A 23,365-nucleotide genomic window follows, 5' to 3' on the forward strand; every position below is an offset into this window, starting at 1 on the left:
ACCAAAATATCACAAACGAAAAGTAAAATGTATTAAAATTAAAAAGCAATTTTAATAATTCAGAAAAAAGATTGGTCTTTTAAACAAAGAGGGTACAGAAGACAGAAATCTTCACTAGGTATCGTTATTTAACGACGGCAATAAAAAGATACTCCTTATTTATTTTTCAGATTTAAAACTGAATATCTGCAGCTCTTATACGAAGTACGAGGCGCGTCCCAAAAGTAAGTTTCCCACTCGTCCCACAGCTAGCAAACCTTATATTGCGCGAAGCGACTGTGCGTACGTGATAGAGCAATGACGTAGCATGGCGCATGCACTAACGGTACTTCCCGCGTTCTCACAGTAGCATCGTTGCAGCTGTTGAAGATGGAGGTTCTTATTCCAGCTCCCGCCGACTGTGAAGTGCGGTCAGTGATAACGCTAGGCCGCACACGGCTCGACGGACAGCAAGTCTCCTGCAGGAGTTCAGCTGGGAGGTGTTTAATCATCCACCCTACAGCCCGGACCTCGCTCCCAGTGATTTCCATCTTTTCCTACACCTCAAGAAATTCCTGTCCGGTCAGCGTCAGCGTTTTGAGAATGACAGAGAGGCGGAGATGGTTGTCACACAGTGGTTCCAATCCCAGGCGGCAGACTTCTACGACACAGGTATTCAAAAGTTGGTCCCACGGTATGACAAATGTCTCAATTCCGGTGGCGAATATGTTGAAAAATAGCTGGACACTTGCTGTATCTGTTGCAATAAATATTTCCATGAAATTGTGTTTTGTTTCTGTAAACGGCCCCAGGGAAACTTACTTTTGGTACGCGCCTCGTATATCCTGAGTTAAATGGAAATACTAAAATAAATAAACCATGAACTTTTATCTTACACAATGTTTTGTGCGACAATTAACTAAACGGGAGCCGTTCTGGTGATACGACCGCGTTTATAACTTCCATCTTCAGAATGTTACTAAAAGTATCAACAGTTGTTAAACGAGACCTTGCTTGTTATGTACGCCTATCTCATTAGTAGGAACCCAGACGCAAACTTTACCTTATCATTCAAAGCGGTTACTCGTAACGGGCGTTTGATTTCCTTTGTGAATTCAGCGGATCGAATAAATAGACCTAAATAGACCCACATCCTGAGGCAGGACAGAGACATCTCACGTCTCTTCAAGTGTGACCACTTGTCGGCGCACGTCTCATGTACCACGAGGGAAATGCAAATAATATATCGATGTTCGTCTTCAGCACTGAAATGAAGGGCAGACTTCAGGGCTGAAGATGAAGACAGTATGTTCCTAAAAACTTTAGCATTTATCTACAATTCTACGCGGAATTACGATGCGATCAAGAAGACCAATATCGATATCTTCACTGACGTGAGGTGCTCGTATCTCAGAGAGGTCAAATGAGGGATAACTACAAACATGGTAGATCCTGAAGAAATACTCCGAATGCGAGAAGTCCCGTACCTCTAAAGCGTTGCGTAATGGGAAAGAGCGAAAAAATATTTTTAACAAACACACTGATAAATATTAGAGTAGTAACAAATCTATTTGGAATAAGATATCGTAAAAATTTGAAGTTCTCACGTTGGTGAGTACGAAGTTGGCTGTCTTCCGGACTGTAGCGACGATCGCCCTGATGATGGAGGCAGCAAGAACCCTTGAAACATCGGTAAACTTCTACCAGACTACACGGCGCTACAACGCAGAAGAGTCAGGTACCTTCATGACAACAGATTGTTTTTACACTGAAAGTTAGAACTTCGGGCAGCATGTTCTTACTTGTAAATGTTATAAGAGTTAAAAATTCTTACAATTTAGAAGTAAATTAACATTGCACTAACAAGCAAAATAGCATTTTGTAACGAGAATAACAAATTAGAGCCACGTACTCGAATAAGAAACGAAAATACTTCTGACAGTCAGTTAAAAATCTTGTCTTCTTCCTAAAACGTAAAGAATATCACATGATACATTTGCCTGCTGTCATGTCCTAACATCGAATCGTCTCGGAAGAAGCTGTTAAAAGTTTTAAATGCTCCTAAACTTTATTTCGTTTATTTTGGTATGCGCATTGTATAAACTTCCATCCTAACATTCAACCCATTTATATCAACACAATCCTACTGTAAACAAAGGTTCTGCACTCAGCTCGATGGACTGCACACAAAGAACCAGGTCAGCTTGTCAGATGACAAACAGAAACTGACTGTAAAATGACCCAGCCTTGACTCAAATGCTTCAACTCACTGGTACACATACACAGCCTCTTGTATCCACCAAAAATACATTTATACAAATAAATAACATACTTTGTGTTCTGTTTACAAAATCTACGCTCGATTTCCTTTGCGTTCAGATATAAATTATTCTCTCCCGTGTAGCGTACTTAATAACACTCGACTCTATGGGACATAGATCACTATTTCGAGACTCATATTTGCTTCGCTAAGACATAATCAGGCTACCAACCAACATCACTGCAATTCAAATATGTACGAAACCTAATGGCACTGTCGAATCGATATCATTCCTGATTCATATTACAGACGCCCCGGGTTCAACACCCGGACCGCACACCGGCTATTCTATATACGACTCTTTCCAAGTGCCCTTAAGTCCCTTCAGGTTAATCCGCGGATAGATTATTATATCACGACCGCATCCTTCGACATTATTCCAAATCCGTCGTTAAATAATCCACAAATAAATAGCAATGACGTTAAGCAAATTGAACGAACTTTTCATACCACACATAAACACAAATGTGTTCGTATCACATACGTATATAAATTACTCTATAACAGTTTAAGTAATCAAACTGCAATTATTCTGTCGAATTCGGACACTTATTTTTAAATAAAAACAAATTATCGTTCGATCGTGTTGGTTATGACGCCGCCTGGTTTCCAACTACAAGACCACAAGTCCCACAACCCAGAAGGCCCTTATCGAATTCCTCATTTACGTGAAAACCTCATATTTAATATAAATTACAGGTGTTCACTGCACGTTTCCAAACAATTCGACATATCACTTTGCATCTATTCTGTGATACGTGGTCTCGTGTATTAAACGAACATAGAGCGATAATTAATTCGAAAATAAAGTCTTGAAGAAAGTAATTGACCAAAGATTAAAAAGTGACTGCTATTGGTCACCCACAACATGTCGTGTGAAAACATGAGTCTGAAGATGGCATAAAAGGTGTCGAAACACACGATAAACGGTTCTGCTTCATGGGTAACAACATGAATAGTTGAGCTGGAAACAACGAAATGTCAAATTTTGTTTTGAATGTCTAAAGCAGAAGACACAGGCGGATAATGAATAATAATAATATTAAAGAGGTGAAAACTGGATTAATCTGGCTCAGGACAGGGACCGGTAACACAACAATAAATCTTGTAGTTCCATAAAATGCGGGAAATTGCTTGACCAACTGAGTGACATCAGCTTCTCATAGAGGACTCTGTTCCGTAGAGTTAATTAAAGCGTGCATAATTAATTTAAACTGGGTCTATTTTTTTAGTTTCCGCTTAATTTTATTTCATGTAAGAGGTTTCTAGTGGTGCAGTGATTCAAAATGACTGTCGTACAAAATGTTTTTTTTTCACGGTAATTAATATCTGAAACATGTAATCTGTCACAAAACAAATGTTGTCTCACGACAGAAAACTAGTTTCATTTATTCAGCACAATTTTTCCAGTTCAATACATGTGAAATCCACTGAAGTGTGTTGGCAAGCCTGTATGTTTTATCGGATAATTTTAAAAAAAAAATATATCTATATATTTCGAAAGCGAGGAAGACCATAACATTTCTTGAGAAGGGAGAGATTGGAAAAAAAAAAAAAAATCTTGCAGCCCCCATAAACTATAAATGGAATCGCCGATAACCTTATACAATGAACGAGTAAAAAAATATGAAAAATGGTAACATAAGGTAGTCTTTCACATTACAGCTGCTGGTTCCAAATACGACTTTCAGAACTTTTGAGATCAGACCAACAAATGTAACATAAAACGAGCACCGCGAAGAAAGATTTAGCTTTAAAACTGTCACATCTGTCCTCTCTCCTTCAAACCTCATATTCCTTATTTAATAGAAATATGTATAACTACAGGATGATTCTAAAGTTCTTATGAACGTGCAAGAACACAAATTAATTTATTACGATTGAATACAAATTTTCTTGGATATTATCCATCGTCTAGTAAATATAAAACGTAAAACGACGTTTCGGAGATGGCACTCTATCTCCGTCTTCAGGTTCCTACACAGTTGGGCCCACTAGATAGAGCTAATCCCTATCTCCGGACCTTGAATAAAAATTTTCTTGGATATTATCCATCGTCTAGTAAATATAAAACGTAAAACGACGTTTCGGAGATGGGACTCTATCTCAGTCTTCAGGTTCCTACACAGTTGGGCCCACTAGATAGAGCTAATCCATATCTCCGGACCTTGAATAAAAATTTTCTTGGATATTATCCATCGTCTAGTAAATATAAAACGTAAAACGACGTTTCGGAGATGGGATTCTATCTTCGTCTTCAGGTTCCTATACAGTTGGGCCCACTAGATAGAGCTAATCCCTATCTCCGGACCGGTCCCATCTCCGAAACGTCGTTTCACGTTTTATATTTACTAGACGATGGATAATATCCAAGAAAATTTTTATTCAATTGACTCTTCACCATCGTCAATAAGTTTTAGATTTAATTTATTACGATTAACTTACAGGTTCCAAGGACCTCCAAGTGTTGGAAATAGGTCCTAGAATGGAGGATATTCCTAATAACATTAGTGATGACTTCCATCAATTCTTCACAACGTGCAGATGCCACACACTAAAATCTGACAACGTAATAGTTTAACGTAACGAAATATATTTAACCATGTCTCACATACCTCATCGCTAAAAATGTGTATCCAGAATATATTAATCAGAATGCGAATTTGTTTAAGCGACATTTACCTTCATAATATCTTGCGGCAAAGTAATTTTGTACAGAACCTGAGAAATTTTCTTTTTTTGAATATGCAAATCTTGTTAAAGTTTCTATGTGTGACGTAAAAACTGAACCATAGCGACCTTACGAGTTGATGGCAATAGTACAGAAACCAACTTAACTATATAAGTCTGATACATCAAGGCTGTATCAACACAATTTGTACGAGAAAAATATCTGCTGTGATCTGTGTTACGTCTATATTCATTCACGGCGATGTAAAACTTCAAGTTTAACGTTTCGTATAACTTTGAGGGGCTTGAAACGTTCGCTATGGGAGAATGAAAAATGTTAGATAACTTCATTCGTTTCTCTGTACACACTGAAGAATTTAAAAGAACATATAAAAGTCGTCCCAGAATATATTTAAAAGTATTCTCGGTGATATCTAAACGCGCAGACTTACTCATTCGTCCACCAGCGTTAAGAAACTCGGGTCACGTAAAGAATGGAACAGAGCTAGCCCATTAATCAACAAAAATGTCAGATTTGCCGAATTTAAGGAAACGGTAAGTCGTATTAGAACATTTACAGCCAGTGTAAATTCGTAAATTTACAAACCAACAGGACACACCACAGCAGAATTTTCACTGTAAGACGAAACATAAATACTGAAATATATAAAAAAAAATCTTCATTTCCATGATGAAATCGAACACCAGTGACGAGATTCTGAAATTTTCAAATGTTTATCACGAGAAATTCCTGAAATCTGGAACTGAGCATTTCCGTAGTTACAGCATGACATCTGACAGAACTAATCACCAGTCTCACTTGATCTCTACCACTTTACATATTCATCAATGTGTTCGAGTCCCTGACTCTCGAATGTTCTAGAACATGAAATGGAGATCCAACATGAAAGGCACTTAACGCAGACTAAACCTCCACTGGTACTGATACCAGTACGGTATTGTGGACGTTAACTTCATATCCACCGTGGACAACGAAGAGGAATTATTGTCTGCATATAATTCTTCACGAAAATTCTTCTTCAATGAAAGAACAGTGGAGGAGAATAAATGTTATATATTTTTTTTGTTTTTTCCACTACAAAACCATTCCCCAAAACATGGGTAATTGGATTATGATTGCAGACAATCCATTGCCCCTTAAAACTGATACAAAATAATATTTAAACATAAATATTACGTATCAATATTTTCATTTAGGTTCAAATTTATCCAGTTAAGTCTTCACGTATTCTTTGCACACAGTCGATAAAGAGTGTTTTGAGGAAATAATATCTGTCTGCCTGTTCCCTAGTTTAATTACTAAAACTCGTAAGCAAATTTTCAAGATGTTATAACCTGTGAACCGATTTTCATTTCGGCCTGAATCGGTGGAATATAATTCCTACTTTGCATGAACCCCCAGACAGATTAGCCGTCCCTCAAACGGGATTTGTACCTAGTGCTTCAGAAGGAGAGTCTGATAAAATGTTTGCTTGAAGTTACGAGCATCTTTATATTCACTTTCACTCCTAAATTCTGCCATGACCGACTTCAAATGCCTTTCACAATCCTGTATATAGATAATCTACTTTTATGTCGACCTGTCTGTTTAAGATCGTCAGGAATTTAACACTTCGATGCTCGAATCTTCTACATAATATTTAACAATTCAATTCAAATACTACGCGTCTCCATTAAAAATACAGACTGGTTAACGCTGTTTGATGAAATACTAAGTGTTTACTCTGAGAACAATACTACACCCACTAGATACTATGTAAGCATAATGCAGATTAGGTGGTACATTTATTTACCAGTGGACTCTAGAGGGTTAAACTTAACTTAAACATGTATAAACATCAAGAGAAATTATGTTCGTAGAGCAGTGATTCGTCTTGTTGCTAATGTTTCTCTACGCATGTGCCATTTTGCGTATGCACTAGGATTAATAAGTTACTCTTATTATTATTAAGTGTTCTGTCTTACGACAGGTCCATTGCTCTGCCCAAAAAGAGCTCTCCAGTTGTTCCTATTCTCGGCTTCTCGCTACTAGGATTAATCTATGGCGTCTTGGCGTAGTGGATATAAATTCAATAGTCATACGGTGTAATACATTCAAACATGTTCAGATATGAATACACTAATATACTAACAATAACACACGCATGCACACACAAACAAACAAATAAATAAACAAACGTATTATCAATACCTACATCTATACTTGGTTTTCTTGTAAACATGGTATTAGTTCCATCGGAATGGCATTGGAAATCCCCCACTTGGGGATTCCACACGCGGGAGGGAGCAGCTTTCAGTGAACAACACTAATATTAAAAAGGTTCTGGGTTCGATCCTAACAGCTGTCACAAAAAAAGGTTTCAACTCGGTGTTCCATTACTTACTTACCAAATGTCAATGCGCACGTATGCTGTGTAGCCAGGACATTTTTAATTACATTACAAAGAATTTACTTGTATTTTACACAAAAGTATTTCGATATATTTCATACAGTTATTTCGCAAATTTACATTTCTATATACGCACAGCCATCGATAAAACCCAATTCAACGGTGAATTAATAATAATAATAATAACCACGCAAGTAAAATATAAAGAGATTTTAATAACGCTCCAACACCACAAAACACACGGATCGACAAATGAATGTTATGTTAGTATGGGCTCAGCCATATTTCGAAGTCAAATGAATAGAACCATTGTACTTTTAGGGATACTTAGCTTTTCCTGCCCATCAGCCAAAGCCATCATAAAGTAGAGGTCACTTTGCAGAAATACTCGGCAGTTCACATGAAATCGACATGGATCATCTAAGAGCCCGTGAGCGGCTCGCTGAGCCGATAAGCAATTCAGAGTTCGGCTTACATGACTCTCCGCTAGAGTTACCAACTTCACTCAGTCCCTCCAGCAGTGTATTAGCAGCGTTCATCAATCATGTTGGAACTTGAAGTAGTAATAGTAATATTTTATAGCAAAAATATTATAAATGATTAATAAATACTAGGTGCGATCGGAAAGTTTCCAGACTGCGCGTATAAAAACCCGTACACTTATTTCAGGTATTAAATTCATCCATCACCCTCGAAGTAGTTCCCCTGGGAGTGAACACAACGAAAATCACAGTGAAAATCTCAAATTTAAGTTCCATGGAACAATCGGATAAAAATTAAGTGTCAAAATGTATTATTCATAACGTGAATGACATTTTTTAGAATGACTCCGATGCGCTATTTAAAAAATCTTTGACTCTTAAATCAAATGAAGGCCTGTGGTAAGTTCTTGTATCGAGTTACTTGTACATGTGGAAATGTTAGATCACAAAACATAAGACCTAATATTACCTCATACATTTATTTCATTATTTAAATAAATCTTTAATGAACTGAAATTAAAACCGTCTCCACAGAATTATTAATTACAAAGACAATTTCCTTTTTCAAAACGTATTTTCACTGCTATTTCAACACAAACAATTAATGTCTTAATATTTTTCTCCGACAGCTTTTACTGCATTACACACGTTCGACCAATCTTGTAAAATCACTAAAGTCTTAAGCAGAGTTGCAGTAGAGCTAAGGAGGTCTTCATCGGCAACCCCCTTTGTCCTGAGAACCGCGACTTTCCCTGGTACGCGTATTAAAGCCAATAACACGGATGACGTAACCCCGCTCCGAATATATTACTCTCCAAACTTTCAAAAATAATTCAGTATTGAAGACAAAATACGAAGGTGTTTTGCTCCCATAATTCCTGTACTTGCATGATGTTATCGTTTCTTCTCATCACCTCGAAATGCGTGCTAACCCGCACCAGAACTCTGGTGTTTGGACAACACGCCGGACGCCAAAGGTTCAAATTTCAAAGGCGGTGGATAATCAAGATGGCTAGGAATTTCAAAAAGCGATCAGAAATATTTACGTGTTAGATTCCACTCTGAAACACGATATCAAAATTCAAGATGGTAGCTCTCCTTAAATCGTGCCACCGATGCAACCAACTAAGTCTGAGGACACGATGAAGATGATGATGATGATAATGATCTATTTTTCCAAATTCGTCTATTCCATACGCCAACCTATGTGCCAACCTCTATGATTCATTTCTACCTTTCAAACTCCGTACGTGTTCTCGAAAACAAAAACAAATAATCTAAAAATGACGACGTTATCATCAGCTGTCGTCACAAAAGCATTTCAACCAGCAAGAAATATAAAGCTCACTGTAAACTTCCACATTGAATATCTCTAACAAGGGATCTGTCATTACTTCAAGAATTGAGCGGTAAAATAATATTCAGTTAACTTAATAACAAGCACAGGAACATTAATTATATAACGCTCAAAACTATTCCTTCTGTAAAACACGTATAATTAAAAAAAATTATAACTTTTGAAATACTTATAAATCACATTTTCATTACGTTATCTCTCACTAAAAGAAACTTACGAATGTAGCTACAGTTCTAACACGTTACGAGATCAATTTCGTTGTATCCCACGTTGTTAAAATAACGACAAGAAGTAACGCTTATCCAAATATTGTCTGTAATAACGAATTACTTTTCTATGTGCTTAACTGTTGCCAATAAAATATTGTAGTTAAATTTAAAGTTCATGGATACTTAATTTCAGCCAAAATACACTTCTTGGCATACAAATATGGCTGGCTCATAATTCAAATAACAATTCACTGTGTTCTTTTTTACGAGGGGGTCTCACTGTTGAAACTAATTTAATCTTGGATATATACGAACTAAAAATAACATAAGCGATTGCCTGATTTATGAAAGGCGTAGACAGAAATACAACACAGGATTTTCACTCTTCAGTAGAGAGACTGGTATTGAAGGCAATGAACTCCGTCTTTTGTAAAATTTCCTCGTAATTATTTATATTTTGGTTAACATTTCTTTTCAGTTTCCACTAACCAAATTCGTTCAACCACAGTAAATGTTACCTGTTGACTCCCTCACACACCTTCTGGAATAATCAACGTCACTAATGGGATGGAGTCATTAACTACATTGTTCTTCAAATATTCATCACCACTTTCTTCTCTACGTAATAAGTACTCGATAAAGACGTACAGAAACATCGCCCTGATGACAGAGGCAGTATGACCTCTGAAACGTTGGTTAACATCAACCAGACTACACAGCGGAAGAACCCAGAAGACAGAAATTTTCATCGCTCTGTTGATGGAGGCAGTAAGACCTCTGAAACGTTGGTTAACATCGACCAGACTACACAGCGCAACAACCCAGAAGACAGAAATCTTCATACTCATCGCCCTGACGACGGAGGCAGTATGACCTCTGAAACGTCGGTAAACATCGACCAGACTACACAGCGCAACAACCCAGAAGACAGAAATCTTCATACTCATCGCCCTGATGATGGAGGCAGTATGACCTGTGAAACGTTGGTTAACATCGAACAGACTACACAGCGCAACAACCCAGAAGACAGAAATCTTCATACTCATCGCCCTGATGATGGAGGCAGTATGACCTCTGAAACGTTGGTTAACATCGACCAGACTACACAGCGCAACAACCCAGAAGACAGAAATCTTCATACTCATCGCCCTGATGACGGAGGCAGTATGACCTCTGAAACGTTGGTTAACATCGACCAGACTACACAGCGCAACAACCCAGAAGACAGAAATCTTCCTACTCATCGCCCTGATGACGGAGGCAGTATGACCTCTGAAACGTCGGTTAACATCGACCAGACTACACAGCGCAACAACCCAGAAGACAGAAATCTTCATACTCATCGCCCTGACGACGGAGGCAGTATGACCTCTGAAACGTTGGTTAACATCGACCAGACTACACAGCGCAACAACCCAGAAGACAGAAATCTTCCTACTCATCGCCCTGATGACGGAGGCAGTATGACCTCTGAAACGTCGGTTAACATCGACCAGACTACACAGCGCAACAACCCAGAAGACAGAAATCTTCATCGCCCTGATGATGGAGGCAGTATGACCTCTGAAACGTCGGTTAACATCGACCAGACTACACAGCGCAACAACCCAGAAGACAGAAATCTTCATACTCATCGCCCTGACGACGGAGGCAGTATGACCTCTGAAACGTTGGTTAACATCGACCAGACTACACAGCGCAGATATTTTAATAACACCGACCACAATTTTTATTCAATGCTAATAAATTCAGCACGCCGATTTCACACAAGACAGCGGAAAAACAAATGATGATTTCATATCCAATGTCAATCAGCGGCAATTAGGCACAAATTCTAATCAACCGCTGCAATTTTCCCACCGAACTTCATTCCGTTCAAATTTCACAGAAATAATTACGCTACGATCTATTGGGACACAACATGGAATTTCGAGATATAAGTCATCAGTCAATAGCGCATACGCGTACTAAATAATTCTAGTACTAATTTAATTTACTCAGGGTTCAAAGAATACATAAATGTCAACCCTTATTTTATGCCAATAATTAGGTCATGTGATACATACGCTCGTTGTCCAATGAGATAATAACACAGATTATTTTATTTATTTATACACAGGACTTAAAATATATAATAAAATTCAGGTCAATACACAAACTTTATTTAGATGTTAAAATTTAAAATTTAAATGTTAAAATTTGAAATTTAAATTTGCGCCATTCATCGCTATAACGATGTTACAATAGAGCGCCTTCATTCACTTCACTACATGTTTCGATGCGAAGCATCATCTTCAGGTGTTATCCTTTAAAACTACTTTATATTATAATGCATGTTTTTAAATTTATTCGTCCGTTTTGAAAATTGAAAAACATGCATTATAACATAAAGTAGTTTTAAAGGATAACACCTGAAGATGATGCTTCGCATCGAAACATGTAGTGAAGTGAATGAAGGCGCTCTATTGTAACATCGTTATAGCGATGAATGGCGCAAATTTAAATTTTAAATTTTAACATTTAAATTTTAAATTTTAACATCTAAATAAAGTTTGTGTATTGACCTGAATTTTATTATATATTTTAATCATAAAACACAAACATGACGCATTTAAACCTTAAACACAGGACTTGGTGTACATATTTCATTGCAGATACAAATTCATTGTTCTGCAGCTATCGCGCTAAGCATGTCACATATCAGACGGCGGTTCATATAATTTTCAGTTTTCTATGACGTGACCATTTTTTTAAAAAAATTCTACATTAATTCATCTGATGAATTTCGTGTAGACCATTCGACCATCAAGTCGTGGAGGATTCGCATTCAGGCGCCCCCGAAGATTAAATCTCCTAACTAAGATTTCTCCGTAGTCCCTAAATGCAAATTAGTACATGCATATCTTTCGCATACTTCCTAAATCATTATTCAATTATCCTATCATACAACGCTATACATTCTGAACTGCTAACAGCCTCGTTAAAATACCACAAATAATCTCGATAAAATAAGCACACGACTCAAATACTAAATTTAGAATAAATCTGTCCAGTGATTTCCTGAATAAAATATATGAACAGGCGATAGGAAAGGATTTCTGCATTGTCTGTACAAACATAATTATTCGATTAATTTATTAATTATACAATCCTTAAACTATCTTTACAATTCCGAGTTTAATTTTAAAAATTACCGCACTAAAGTGTACCTACTAGAATTGTTTAATAAATTACTGTTTTATTATTTTAAAACAACGTGTGAAAAGAACAGATCTGATTTGCATAAAATTGACTACTACCGACTTGATTTCGTGAAATGTTTCTTTGCTGGGAGTCCTACAGTACAAATATTACAGTAGTATTTAATATAGACATCATTAATTCACTTTAATTTGGACAAAACTGCTCAGATTTCCACTTTGGTATTTATAATGTGGTCCTCTGCGTCACTTCTAACCTTAAAATTGAAGAAATGGATTCCATCTAAACGTCATAGACGTACAAGACAAGGTATCATAACCTCAAAAACAAACATAACCTAACTTCCCATAACCATAAACACATATATACTTCTTGCAACATAAATATATTCATTTAATTCATTAATATGTAACATAAATTCATGCCTCGAATTTCATATTCTTCGATATTTAATTTTTACTTTAAATTATTCAAAACAGATAAACTCGTATATATTCAATTTTACACTCACGTGTTCGTTGCCCATTTTAACCACAAAAAATCTGCGTTACTGTCTCTAAGAATTGAAGAAACGTTAAATAGTGACTCACCACAGAGCGCCTGCGATGTGATACGAGAAGAATTTCGAGGTGAGAGATGACGCAGTGACAGCCAACCGATCACCACGCCAGGTCGCAACTGGTCGTCTACCCTCTCCTCAGCATCGCGTCTCGGCGTGGACTTCGGGGATTTCCGTCAAGATTCCGACGCCTACATCAACCTACGAACAGGCACACTACGCATATATACGTAGCAATGAAATGAACCAGACATTTATACATTTCCAAGGTGACAATTACAAATTATGGAACATTTATCTAGGCCTGAAACAAAGCACGTTCTAGTATACACATTTCATATCGTTACGTAACCTACACAGCACATAAACGTAAACCATCAAACAAACGACGTGTATTACACCCTAACGATCACGTTCCTTGGACAAATTACTCTAAGGACGACCAACCAAAGGCTCCTGAGATGGACGGGGAATGTAGCACGCATGAGTACATCAGAAATACGTCAATAATTTTGGTTGAAATACCAGAAGTTACGAGACACTTCGGAAGATAATAAAATGGATATTTTTTTTTATTTGTAGTGTTCTGTCTGAGGACAGGTCCATATGAACAGGATCCTTCCATCCTTTTCTCGGACTGCGACCTGTTCATATACGTTCTTGGCAGATGATCCAGAAGTGGTTTGCCATTGCCTTCTTCTGTGTGTGAATGGAGTAATTGTTGGGATGCCACGGAGGAAAACTCCGTGTTGCCTAGACCACGGCCTTGCCCAACACAAGTTATAAATTCGGGCACCGCTGGGAATCGAACCCAAGACCCCAGGATTACAAGGCCAGCGTTCTAACCGCTAGACCACCTCATATTATTATTATTTATTAGTGTTCTGTCTGACGACAGGTCCATATGAACAGGATCCTTCCATCCTTTTCTCGGACTGGGACCTGTTCATATACGTTCTTGGCAGATGATCCAGAAGTGGTTTGCCATTGCCTTCTTCTGTGTGTGAATGGAGTAATTGTTGGGATGCCACGGAGGAAAACTCCGTGTTGCCTAGACCACGGCCTTGCCCAACACAAGTTATAAATTTGAGCACCACCGGGAATTGAACCCGGGACCCCAGGCTTACAAGGCCAGCGTGGATTAATCTGGCTCAGCATAGTGACCGTTTATGAGGTCCTCTGAACAAGGCTCCATAAATTAAATCTGAGATAATCACAGCATCGATAAATAAAACAATAAATAAATAAATGTAAATAAACATCCACTCGTCAAAGTAAAGGGACAGGTGATCCAACCTCACAAATTGAGTCACGAACTGAAGGACAGAAAAAGAACTATTTTTAAGTTAAATTGCCTTCTAGATAAATTTTAAGTAATTTTACTTTACTACTCTAGACTTTGTAGCGAGCAAATTTTTATCGTCGTAAAGTTCCAGACCTCTATTCAGGACAAAGGCCTACCTGGTTCGAATCTTCCCGAACTTACCGTTTTCCTAACAGATATTTAATACAGTTTTCCCCAGTTTTTGAGTCATAATGTTGATACAGTAACTTCAGATATTCCACGACTCACTACCTAGGAACGTTCACAAAAAAACGTTGCAAACCTAAACGGCTAGTAAAGTCAAACATCTTGCCTGATTCTCAGAGAAAAGTATTTACAACAAAACTAAAATCTTAATTAAATTACACAGAAATGTTTCATCTCGTTTCAATGCCTTATCACAAATAGCATGTCTTGCCCTCTTGCAGTCAGAGTTGACGCCCACATCACGCAATAGAAAAATCTCCAAAGATACTTCACAAACCAAGAACATTCGCGAACTTTACACCGTAACTTAATGGTCTATACATTACGTAACCACAATTCAATACTGTGCTAGTGGAACGTTTTAGATATTTTAACCTTAATACATGAAGATAATATCTTAAAACCTTGCACATCGTGCAGTGTTCAATATTTATCTAAAATATATAAAATTATGCCTACAAACAAAACTGTTTACACTTTAAAAAGTGCCAAACGCGTTTCGACCTCAAGGGGGCACCATCAGTGGCAAACAATTTAATTAATATTAAATATTACAATTCATAAGACGATGGTTCATTATAAAGCTTAAAAGGTGGCAATTTATAAAACCATACTTTACGTAATATCACACTGGACGTTGATTGCACAAGAGTTGGTGTATGAGGTGCGATCGGAAAGTTTCTAGACTGCGCCTATAAAAACCCGTACACTTATCTCAGGTATTAAATTAATCCATCACCCTCGAAGTAGTTCCCCTGGGAGTGAACACAACGATCCCAGCGCCGCTGCCAAGCCTGGAAGCATCCCTGGAAATCTTTCTTTGTCAGCCTGTCAAGCACCATCTGCGATTCTGCCTGAATCTCTTCTATCGTCTCAAATCTCCTTCCCTTTAGCTGAATTTTCATCTTTGGGAACAGGAAGAAGTCACACGGAGCTTAGAAAGAAAGTTGGGGTCGGTTCTTGCAAGATCTTTGAGCTCCTGACAAGCGAGAAGTCGATTCTGCTTCTGGTCCTCAGACAGGATGCGTCGCATGTGGAGTTCTTCCTTTAGAATCAGCTGACACGTCCCATAGCCTATCCCAACAATGTCGCACAAGTCGTTGATGGTACGACGTCGATCGTCGTAACATTTTCGGGCGTTGTGCTCGAAGATGGTCGTCCAGAACGCTCGTCATCATCGACAGAGGTTCGGCCATTTTTAAAACGTGAATGCCACACAAAAGTTTGTGCACGAACCATTGCGAATTCCCCAAATGCTTGCTTTAGCATTTCATAGGTTTCCGTAGCCGTTTTGGCGAGTCTTTGGCAAGAGATTCAGGCAGAATCGCAGATGGTGCTTGACAGGCTGACAAAGAAAGATTTCCAGGGATGCTTCCAGGCTTGGCAGCGGCGCTGGGATCGTTGTGTTCACTCCCAGGGGAACTACTTCGAGGGTGATGGATGAATTTAATACCTGAGATAAGTGTACGAGTTTTTATACGCGCAGTCTTGAAACCTTCCGATCGCACCTCGTATTATCTAAATTCAGTTACTTAGTTTAATGTCCACTGGCCTAAGTTGAGGTTCCCGTTGTTGGTCAACGGTGAGCCATGGTTCCGTTGTCTGTGCCTGTCAACTTCAACGTTGCGTGGGTGTTAATATCAATAACAGAAACCTCAACTTAGGCCAGTGGACATTAAGCTAAGTAACTCAATTTGGATAATACACCAACTCACGTGCAATTAAAAGTTCTATGTTGTATTACATGAAGTATGTTTTTTTTTTATAATTTCGACCTTTTCTATGCCCAGAGCTTTACGACAAACCACCGTCTTATGAACTGTATGATTTAATAGACAGACTAATGAATTAATATTTTTGCCACTGATAATGACCTCATGAGGTCGAAACGCTTTTGGCACTAATTGTTTTTTTCAAATTGTAAACAGTTTTGTCTGTATGCATGATTTTATATATTTTATATAAATATTAAGATAATTATTTAGTTAAATGTCATTGCCTGAACATTGCTCTTCGAATAAAAGGTGACAGAGTGTTCAGACTTTATAAATTTAATATTCTGATGTACGTACACGCAGCTAAAGACTTGTTTTTGGTCTATTACTGATACTACACGAAATATTTCGGTCAAAAATGTCTTCTAGTAAGCTTTATCTATTATTCTCCTCCCTTGTCATAAAACGAAATCTCCATATTTTATCATTATTTCTCCTTTCTTTAATCTCGCATTGTAATGCACAATCCCTGCTAAATGGCGTAGATATTTTAAAGATTCTCATCGTAGAAGTGAGTAGATTCGTTGTACACGATAATAATTTTGTCCAAGACACGAGTGAAATCTGCAGGCATTGTCTCTCATAAAACAGTTGCGTAATCGGCTGTCGAACCTAAGACCCAGGAAACATTACCACTTTTATACTTAAGAAATACATTCCAAGTGTATCTCGAAAAGACATACTTTACACTTAATACATATTTATACCCGTCGTTATACGAGGCGCGTCCCAAAAGTAAGTTTCCCACTCGTCCCACAGCTAGCAAACCTTATATTGAGCGAAGCGACTGTGCGTACGTGATAGAACAATGACGTAGCATGGCGCATGCACTAACGGTACTTCCCGCGTTCTCACAGTAGCATCGTTGCAGCTGTTGAAGATGGAGGTTCTTATTCCAGCTCCCGCCGACTGTGAAGTGCGGTCAGTGATAACGCTAGGCCGCACACGGCTCGACGGACAGCAAGTCTCCTGCAGGAGTTCAGCTGGGAGGTGTTTAATCATTCACCCTACAGCCCGGACCTCGCTCCCAGTGATTTCCATCTTTTCCTACACCTCAAGAAATTCCTGTCCGGTCAGCGTCAGCGTTTTGAGAATGACAGAGAGGCGGAGATGGTTGTCACACAGTGGTTCAAATCCCAGGCGGCAGACTTCTACGACACAGGTATTCAAAAGTTGGTCCCACGGTATGACAAATGTCTCAATTCCGGTGGCGAATATGTTGAAAAATAGCTGGACACTTGCTGTATCTGTTGCAATAAATATTTCCATGAAATTGTGTTTTGTTTCTGTAAACGGCCCCAGGGAAACTTACTTTTGGGACGCGCCTCGTACATTCCGACATTACAGTTTTCATGGAGACTTTTGTAATGTGTGCGTACCCTGGCCTGCATCTCTCCCTTTCACCTTAATGGTCTTTTGAAATTTTTCTACAGATAAATACACTGCAGGTTTTTCAGCGTTAAAAGTTTAGCTAGAGTCGTTGTTCAACATTTTCCCAAAGGATCTTTGCCGCAGTGTTGTAAAAAGTGTAGAAATGTAATCTCCCTAACGTCATAATGGAGCGCCACGGTGCAAATGTAAAGTTACTGAATGTCCCTAACCACACAACACGTCCACATTGAAAATCCATACACTCAGTTTACCGCATATCCTCACGTATTGGACGACAAATTTCGGAATCCACGGCCCATATTCTGGCCCCCACATTTAATCGAAAACCGATAATAATGAACATCGAATATTTTTTTAAAAAAAATTCTTTAGAACAATAAAATACTGAATACATAAAATCCACGCATCTTAGCACTGTGTTGCCATTCTATCAGTTAAATTAATGTCTTGGTGTTGAAAATAAGATAAAATTTCCACTGGAGCGGTTGTGCCGTGGCCGATTGAACATCGAAATATTAAATCTTTAAGTCTGCACACAAGATTATTTGTTAAACAAAGAATGTTGTTCAGGTACTCACACTAAATCAACTCAGTTATAAAATTCTTATAACAATTATTTAGTTTAATCCGTCTTATCACAATATTTAAAATTTCTTATAATTAAGATAATAAAATATCATTGATGTTCCATATCGATTGATCGATTTACATTTTGGAACATTTTACACAACATGTTTCAGTTTTTATAAAACCATCATCAGGTGTAAAATATCTACGAACTTAAAACTTAAGTTGTTCCAAAATGTAAATCGATCAATCGATATGGAACATGAATGATATTTTATTATCTTAATTATAAGAAATTTTAAATATTGTGATAAGACGGATTAAACTAAATAATTGTTATAATATTCACAATATGACGCAATTACACTATCTTATGAAAATTCCTATGTTAAAGTATAGCAAAACTCCCATTAGGTGTCTTAAACCGTGGTCACATATTGTAGTGGACCGCAGAGTTACTATGTCAAGTTTATCAACGGTCTAGTTCTGTAGGGGTTTTGTTTCAAAAGCAAATTTTCCTCTTGGGTATTATGGGCATAAATTTCCATCTCCGACAATTATGCGATATTTTATTTGCGTTTATATCCGGTTGTATATATAATATAGTAAAATATTTTTCACTTACAAGTGATACTTTCCGTACCTTGACGGGGCGAGGAAAAAGGTATGCATACGCAGATGGACGGAAGGAGGGAGTAGAAATCAGGCATTGACTACGACGCCCACACATGATGTTAAAACTATAGACGGTAACGTTCAGTGACATAAAACCATTTCCCCCAGGCAAGGACGAAGTCAATGTTGATACAAAAGTTCAGAGTCCTCCGATCAAAGGATTGTCACAGGTAGAACTGACAGCCATATTTCAACGACTACAGACTTTGGCACTTAGATCTGTCCTACAATAAAAACCACTGAAATCTTGACACTTAAATCCATTCTTGCAAAAGATTACAACTGGTTTATATCTAGAACACTGGGTGCGATATTAAATATCATCAGCAAAAGTTCAAAACATAAGACACTGTAAACAAAAGGTTAGTTAGGTTAGGTTAGGTTGGGTTAGGTTAGGTTAGGTTGGGTTGGGTTGGGTTGGGTTAGGTTAGGTTGGGTTAGGTTAGTTTAGGTTGGGTTGGGTTGGGTTGAGTTGGGTTAGGTTAGGTTAGGTTGGATTAGGTTAGGTTAGGTTAGGTTAGGTTGGGTTGGGTTAGGTTAGGTTAGGTTGGGTTAGGTTAGGTTGGGTTGGGTTGGGTTGGGTTAGGTTAGGTTGGGTTAGGTTAGTTTAGGTTAGGTTAGGTTGGGTTAGGTTAGGTTAGGTTAGGTTAGTTTGGGTTAGGTTAGGTTGGGTTGGGTTAGGATAGGTTAGGTTAGGTTGGGTTGGGTTGGGTTAGGTTAGGTTAACACTTACATCTGTCTAGTTATAAAATGTAACAAGGCCATTCTTACACAAAATGACGATTGATTAATTATTTATGTCTGCAAAACCCCAGAATTGGTGGCTTAGGGAGGGGTGAGGTGTAGGAAATTACGTAAATTATCGTATCACGTACAGCCTAAAATGGATCACACCCTCCCAATACTAGAGATAACACGGTTCTAATTGGAACCATTATTTCCAGCTCCTCAGTATCACCACCATCTTATATCTCTTGGTTATTATTTAGTGTTCTGTCTGACGACAGGTCCATATGAACAGGATCCTTCCATCCTTTTCTCGGACTGGGACCTGTTCATATACGTTCTTGGCAGATGATCCAGAAGTGGTTTGCCATTGCCTTCTTCTGTGTGTGAATGGAGTAATTGTTGGGATGCCACGGAGAAACCGGGGAAGCCCCCGGAGGGAAACTCCGTGTTGCCTAGACCATGGCCTTTCCCAACACAAGTTATAAATTCGGGCACCGCCGGGAATCGAACCCGAGACCCCAGGATTACAAGGCCAGCGTTCTATCCGCTAGACCACCGTGGCTGTATCTCTTGGTTAGTAGCTAATAAATTTCCAGGAGGGAGATCAAACAAATAAAATATCACGAGTTTAACCCCCCTCAAAAAAGTCTCTTTAAGACCACGTAGATAAGTGTATTCTCATACAAGTTAACAATAAAAATAACATGGTAAATGAAGGACCGACACCCATTTCAACATCCGGGGTCATTTGTGAGTAGATTTTTGTTTAATAAAACGCAGTTGCGTTAATTGATTTCAAATCCGCTTATGTGATAATAAATATATACACATACATTACTACTAGACAATTCAAAATTTCAGCAAATACATGAATTCCGACAAACAAGTAAATGTATAAACACGTCGCTGCTCGCTGATAATCAAATATTAATTCAGAATAAAATCAATACGGTTCAGTGGTTAAAGCAGATATAGGAATAATACAATTGTAAAACATGGGCATTAAAATACAAATGTTATGGCCTTCATAGAAATCCTACGAAATAAAATATAATATTTATAGCCATATTACGGAGCAGACGGTACACTTAAAATATTTAATGTTCTTTTAACCGTGAATATGACGATAACACAACAAAACCCGTGTACCCTAAGATCCAATATATATGAGAAAATATGAGTACAAAATGAAAATGTAAAAGAATAAAAAAGATTAAATTAAAATGTGTATTTTTAGTCGTGTCACAGCGACAAATGGGTCTTTGAATCATCGGTTGAAATGAAATTTCCACTCAAAGCAAAGTGACGCACAAGAAATTGACAGAACATTGAACGAATAACTGAGAAACATTTACAAATATTTTCCGTAACGAGATTAAAAACAAAAATGAATCGAATATTTACAGCGTTTGTACGATAATAATTCTCCTGAAAGTTAATTATAATATACATTAAATATAATTCTAAACAATTCAAACACTGAACTTTATTTAGACACTATTCGGACGTATAAGGCCTAATTTAAAAAAAAAACAAAACTTTGCCATGAAATACTGACAGATACCTCACATAACTTACGCAAAGTTGTTATTTACGTGGTGGACTATAAAATATATACTGCAACAGACATTATCCTAGAACAGAGATTCTCAACCTTTTTCGCTGGCGTACCACTAATTATAATTGAACACATTAAATGTACCACTAACCAAATGCGTTCAGGGAAAACTTAATTATGTTAATATTATCTTTTGATTATATTACTTAGTTCGCGTACCACTCAACATTGGCTCGCGTACCACCAATGGTACGCGTACCATATGTTGAAAACGCTGTCCTAGAATACGCTACAACAATAGAAAAATAGTACGAGATACAGTAGTTTATATTTATTATTTATTTAGTGTTCTGTCTGACGACAGGTCCATATGAACAGGATCCTTCCATCCTTCTCTCGGACTGGGACCTGTTCACATACGTTCTTGGCAGATGATCCAGAAGTGGTTTGCCATTGCCTTCTTCTGTGTGTGAATGGAGTAATTGTAGGGATGCCACGGAGGAAAACTCCGTGTTGCCTAGACCACGGCCTTGCCCAACACAAGTTATAAATTCGGGCACCGCCGGGAATCGAACCCGAGACCCCAGGATTACAAGGCCAGCGTTCTAACCGCTAGACCACCTCATCTTATTATTATTAGTGTTCTGTCTGACGACAGGTCCATATGAACAGGATCCTTCCATCCTTTTCTCGGACTGGGACCTGTTCACATACGTTCTTGGCAGATGATCCAGAAGTGGTTTGCCATTGCCTTCTTCTGTGTGTGAATGGAGTAATTGTTGGGATGCCACGGAGGAAAACTCCGTGTTGCCTAGACCACGGCCTTGCCCAACACAAGTTATAAATTCGGGCACCGCCGGGAATCGAACCCGAGACCCCAGGATTACAAGGCCAGCGTTCTAATCGCTAGACCACCGTGGCTATGACATATAAATATGAAACTATAAATAGTTTTCCAAGCAGCGGCTTAAAAACGTTACGAAACACACTATAATTTCATGTCAACTTCATGTAGTAGCTCTCAGCCATATACATTTAGGTCAAAGAGCTTGGGGTCGGTAAATCAATTTGGCGTACGGTTCTAACACGGCAGTAAAAACGTACAATGAAAAACATAGGCCAGTCTCTTTTCAAGGGCTCAGATTGTGTTTAGCGTGGATACATGCCGAGATATCCTATCAAGAGAAAATGTATGTAACTCCCTAGGTTTTATGAGTTATTTTTCGAATTACGAGAAATTCGTTTGTATAATCGGCCTTCATAAATCTTTCATTTGTGGATTTATTCAATGGATTTCGATAAAATTATATATCATAGGCGTCCTTAGTCACAGGATATAACATACCACATTCTTACTCATCGAACGTCCAGGTCAGTGGTTAGCACACTCCTGCTTCTCATTCGACAGGTCTCTGGTTCAAATCTCGATCTGGACAAATGCTATCCTGAATGAGGTTTCTAGTACCCCAGGCAAATGCCGGGGTAGAATCTTAAATCAGACCACGGTAGCTTCTGTAGGCATAATTTTCAATCCGTTATTCATAAATCATTCCATCATTCTACCAATAACCGCGTACAATGTAATCGCTCATTACACATCATTCCTACTTAGATCTAAAATAAAAAAAAGGTACGTAGGTTATTTAATGAAACCGTATCAAATGTCGAGGTAAAATGGAAAGAAAGAATTTTAACTTTTTGTATCTTATATGCGTCATGTTTGTGTTTGATTAAATATATTTATTTTGTACAGTCTATACACAAACGTTTGAAGTTTATTGGTGTTGTAAAAATTATATAATATTAAAACATTTTATTGTGTAAAATATTAGAGTAGCGCTCTTAATCGTAAATACGATTTTACATTATATTTTTTAGCGCTTTTATTAAAACGACATGTTTCGACGGGTAATACCGTCGTCTTCAGGTTTTTATCAATTTAAAATATTT

At 37.9% G+C, this 23,365-nt stretch overlaps 1 protein-coding gene across 3 annotated transcripts in view; it reads right to left on the reverse strand.

The window, feature by feature from the left end:
• The window catches only part of LOC110829592 (alpha-2 adrenergic receptor), a 298,408-nt gene that overhangs the window by 131,938 nt on the left and 143,105 nt on the right, over positions 1-23,365 (reverse strand). For all 3 annotated transcript variants that reach the window (XM_022063458.2, XM_022063459.2, XM_022063457.2), the window contains one exon: positions 13,220-13,389. The gene's annotated coding sequence lies outside the window, so the exon portion shown is untranslated. The remainder of the gene's footprint in view (positions 1-13,219; positions 13,390-23,365) is intronic.

The sequence above is a fragment of the Zootermopsis nevadensis genome, unplaced genomic scaffold, assembly GCF_977971745.1.
Source record: "Zootermopsis nevadensis isolate Lab colony 2312 unplaced genomic scaffold, Znev_1.0 Znev_ptg000005l, whole genome shotgun sequence".
Taxonomy (NCBI): Eukaryota; Metazoa; Arthropoda; class Insecta; order Blattodea; family Termopsidae; genus Zootermopsis; species Zootermopsis nevadensis.